Here is a 5,404-nt window from a genome sequence, read left to right as displayed (position 1 = left end):
CAGTGGGAGCTCACGACCCAGCACTTGCTTCTGTCATTATATTCCAGCAAAGAAAAACCCAACTCAACTTGGGGTTGTGAACACCCAATGTAATATACAGATGACGTATTATAGAATCGTACACCTGGGAGCTATATAACTTTATTAACAAATGTCACCCCAATAAATTTAATAAAAAAGAAAACAATGAATTCAAATGATGACCCAAATCTGTTTACGGCCGTGGTGACACTGACACTATACATATGTCTTAAATGATGTGAATGTGAGTCCGTTCCCAAAATCTCCTTTGGTTGGCAGCAGCAGGAACATCACCGGGTGTTAGACTGGCGGGGTCAGACTGGACTTGGTTTTAGCAACCTCGGTACCTGGGTTCTGGCTAGGAAAACATTCAGAGCCAAAACTCAAACTATAAGAGAACATTTATTTGGAAAATCACAGAGGTAGTTGAAATAATCTGGCTAGGAAGGAGTTAGAGTCCAGACCCAAACCATAAGAGGGCATTTATGGGGTAAATTTCAGAGCTAGAAAAAGTAATTCCTGGAAGAAATGGGCTTAGATCCTAGAGGTCATGGAAGGGCCCTTGGAACTTGGGGGTGGGAGGAAGGCATGGGCCTGCTCCTGGGAGGGAGGGCATGCTCCATCCTAAAGGTTTTAAGAGCAGAGATTTTAGGGGCGGCCCCAGGAGAAGATCTCTATAGAATATTCAGCAGCTTTCCAGGTGTGTCCTTTCAGGGTTAGGGTCTCCACTGATGGATTGGTGGGGGCCAGGGCAGGGGGTCATTATTCAATGCAGCCGGTTCTCAGGTCAGCCATGGGTTGCTGGTCTGGTTTTACTGCTTTTCTGGACCTAGAGCTGAAATACAACTGAGGCCTAGATGTTATCTCTAAGGAGGAAAGGTCTAGGCATTCAAACAGCATGACCAAAGATATGCTAGAGGAGGAAAGGTCACCCTGGGGACAAGGTCCTACCCTACCATTGTCCGTTGCCAGGCACCCTGAGCTTTCCACCCTGGTGACCTTCTGTACCTGACCCTTGTCCTTGCTCTACTCACATCTGTTAACTGCTTACCACACTTTGAGAACCCACCATGTCTCCAGCAATGTGCTATGTGTTGTGTAGGGTACGTAAGACACAGTTCCAGCACAAGACACTCTGTTAGTACTGCTGCAGCTTCATTACTTTTCTATACCACCCTCTCTCGTTGCACAACCATGGTCCCTCCCTTCCTCCCTTCCTACCAGAGACCAGTTCTTGAGCAAGGAGAGTGGCATGAATCAGACAGTGGTCCCTGCTTACAGTTTACCCAACCATCTGCCCCCCTCAGACAGTTTACCCCCCCTCTCCTCAGTCAGACAAGCTTCTCCCAGCGTTTCCTCATGTGATTATAAAGAAAGTGGGAATGTGACCCAGGTCTGCACCTGGCCCTGAGGAGAATCTCAAGATGGTAATTCCCTTTTCCTCCTTTCCGTCCGACTAAGGCTGTGAAAGAGGGGATGTGTGTTCAGGAAGTTTGACTCCAGATTCGAACATTTAGTAGACTAAAATGATACTGAGTAAAAGGGAAACTAGACACTTAGGAAAAGAATGCCTCTTTTGGCTGAAACATTGCTTTTGGGTTGTTTAATGATAATGTAGGCTCAATGGAACTACATATTCTGTCAGGACAGAAGACCATGTGATTTCTCTAGAGAGAGGGCCATTAAAAGATGACTTCTCTACCAAATTCTTATTTTCCCTCTAGAGATTACACCCCACCTAAAACATCCTGCCTTTGCTAGCTGTTTCTGCTGCCTGCTAAATCTTGCCTACAAAGATGTTAAACAAGTTACATATTAATGAATCCCGGCCTTGCTGGATGGGAAGGTGAGAATAGCGTGGGTTATAACACGGCTTTAAAACTCTGGTTGTGTATCAGTTAAGTCAATCCATCAATCGAGGGATGTTTGTGGTTCCCAGTGGTCACCTGCTATCTAACAAGGAAACAGACTCATTAATGTGGAGACAGACTTGGAAATTAGAGGAAAAGCTCAAGGATTTTTTCTACCCCTACTATCTAACTTATGTGAAATACAGTAATGGGATTTAAAGGAAGAATCTATGCCACTTTAGCCAGTTTTTTGAACTCTGGTGCCAATGAGGCCAGGGGCTTGCCCCAAGGGGGCCAGGAGATTCAAACAGGTAAATTTCCTCCCATCGTCAACACCCCTAATCCTGCTTTGCCTTCTCAAATATGAATGCTGTAAATTCCCAAGGGCTTGATTTTTTTACACAGAGGAAAGGAGAGGGATAGAGAGTTAGAAACATCGATGAGAGAGAAAGATCGATCAGCTGCCTCCTACACACCCCCTACTGGGGATGTGCCCGCAACCAAGGTACATGCCCTTGACTGGAATCGAACCTGGGACCCTTGAGTCCACAGGCCAACGCTCTATCCACTGAGCCAAACCAGCTAGGGCTTCCCAAGGGCTTTTAAGGAGGCAGTGTAGACAGAGCCTTTTCAACACTCCTGGGCGAAGAGTGTCTGTATATATATATTTTTAATGTATCAGTAACATCATCTTTATATTCAAGAGGTTGCTCTATCTTAAAAAATAAACTTGAGAAACTTAAATTAAGTGGATAATGTTGAAGTTCATGTTCAAAGGCAGCATGTCTCTTGACCAAGGAGACTCGGGACATGGAAGAGCCTCACATTTGTGCTTTAGATCCTCATTTCCTTCTAGGTCACAGGTCTCTCTTCCCTTGCCAACCTCGTACACAATCCAGTGGCATCTGCTTTTGGTGAAAGCTTGATTGATTTCTTCTCTTTCAAAAGCAATCACGAGAATGAAGCAATTAAACTTAATAACATGCAGTAGAAAGAAAACAGCTCTGTTTGTGTTTTAGTCCTACCTCAGGAAGATCATGTGGCTTTTGCATAATTTTAAAGAATTGTGTGACAATAGTTATATGGTGGGTTGTTGTTTTTTGTAAACTGTTAATTGAATCAAACTGTCCAAACAGTTCACAATTTATGAAGTTAAAGCGTTCTTAAGTAATTGAATAAGAGGGTTCTTAGTAGGATATTAAAGGGCATTTCAAGTGAATAAGAACAGCATTGTAGACATAACTTAGGACTTGGGCTCATCTTACAACCTAATGTCATTTTCCTTCCTAACTGATATAGAACAATAAATTATCACTCATTTTAATCAGCAAAGATTAATAAACTTCCCAAAACGTGCCTTTAAATTTTTAATTAACTTCCTCATTTAGATGTTCTTACTAATCAACCTGCGAATATGCTCAGTAACTAGTTCTTGCTTGTCCTTATTAATCTGCCTATGTTATACATGTTATAAGAATATAGAGAACACTTGTTGTATACTAAGTGGAGCCAAATACATAAAATCTACGTTTTTTTTCTGAGTCTAATTTTACTCAAAGTTTTAGAAGTTTGAATTTGGGGTTTTCCTACACGGGAAACCCCTAAGTAGTTCTTAACTCTCAGCTACTTCATATCACTTTACCAATAAATATAATCCATCCATTTAGGTAGAAAGTTAAAAAAATGTTAAGAGGTATTTTGGACATTCTAGTGGGTGTGTAGTGGTGCTGGAGAGGATGTGGAGCAACAGAAACTCGATTCATTCATTGCTGGTGTGAATACAAAGTGGTACAGCCACTTTGGAAGACGTTTGGCTGTTTCTTATAAAACTAAACATACTTTGACCATATGATCCAGCAGTTATGCTCCATGGTATTTACCCCAATGAAGTGGAAATTTATGTCCAAATAAAAAAGCTGCACATGGATGTTTGTAGCTGCTTTATTCATAATTGTCAAAACTTGGAAGCACCCTGGTCAGTGTGGCTCAGATGTTTGAAGCATTGTCCCTTAAACTACTAGTAAAAGGTGGCAAGTTTTTTTGTTTTTTGTTTTAAATATATTGTATTGATTTTTTACAGAGAGGGAGGGAGAGGGATAGAAAGTTAGAAACATCGATGGGAGAGAAACATCAATCAGCTGCCTCCTGCACCCTCCTCACTGAGGATGTGCCTGCAACCAAGGTACATGCCCTTGACCAGAATTGAACCTGGGACCTTTCAGTCCGCAGGCCGACGCTCTATCCACTGAGCCAAACCAGTTAGGGCAAGGTGGCAAGTTTTATTCCTGATCAGGGCATATGCCCAGATTGCGAGTCTGATTGATTTTCCACTCCTCTCCTTTCTCCTTCCCTCCCCTCTCCTCTCTCTGTCCATTCCTCTCTCTAAGAATCAATTTAAAAAAACTAAAAAACCAAAACGCAACACTTGTTAGCAACCAAGATGTCCTTCAGTAGGTGAATGGAGAAATAAACTGAGGTACATCCAGACAATGGAATAGTACTTAGCACTAAAAAAAAAAAAAAAAAAAAAAAAAAAAGCTTTCAAGTCAAGAAAAGACATGGGAAAAATCTTAAATGATTTCTACTAAGTGAAAGAAACAAATCTGAAAGGGCTACATACAGTATAATTCCAATTATGTGATATTCTAGAAAAGGCAAAACTAGGGAGACAGAAAAAAGATCAGTGGCCTCTTTGGTCTTGGTGGCAGAGCGAGATGACGAAGGGGACAGCATTGCTAGGCAAGCGCCGCAACAAGAGGCCCGCGCTGTGCTGTGGCCGCTGTGGCTTGAAGGCCTACCACCTTCAGAAGTCCACCTGCGGCAAGTGGACTACCTGCCAAGCGCAAGAGGAAGTATAACTGGCACAGCCAGTGTGGCTCAGAGGTAAAGTGTTGACCTATGAACCTGGAGGTTACGATTTTTTAAAATATTTTATTGATTTTCCACAGAGAAGAAGGGAGAGGGACAGAGAGAAACATCGATGAGAGAGATCGATCAGCTGCCTCCTGCACGCCCCCCAGTGGGGATGTGCCCACAACCAAGGCACATGCCCTTGACCGGAATCGAACCTGGGACCCTTGAGTCCGCAGGCCGACGCTCTATCCGCTGAGCCAAACCGGTTCGGCGAGGTTACGATTTGATTCCCGATCAGGGCCCATGCCCAGGTTTCAGGCTTGATCCCCAGTAGGGGGTGTGCAGGAGGCAGCTAATCAATGATTCTCTCTCATCATTGGTATTTCTATCTCTCCCTCTCCCTTCTCTCTGAAATCAATAAAAACATATTAAAAAACAAAAAAGAAGGTATCTGTTTAATTCCTAGCTCCACTACTCTCTAGCGCAGTGGTTCTCAACCTTCCTAATGCTGCGACCCTTTAATACAGTTCCTCATGTTGTGGTGACCCCCAATTTCATTGTTACAAATTGAACATAATTAAAGCATAGTGATTAATCACAAAAAAACAATATGTAATTATATATGTGTTTTCCGATGGTCTTAGGCGACCCCTGTGAAAGGGTTGTTCGACTCCCAAAGG

The sequence above is a fragment of the Myotis davidii genome, unplaced genomic scaffold, assembly GCF_000327345.1.
Source record: "Myotis davidii unplaced genomic scaffold, ASM32734v1 scaffold346, whole genome shotgun sequence".
NCBI lineage: Eukaryota > Metazoa > Chordata > Mammalia > Chiroptera > Vespertilionidae > Myotis > Myotis davidii.
This window is presented reverse-complemented; position numbering follows the sequence as displayed.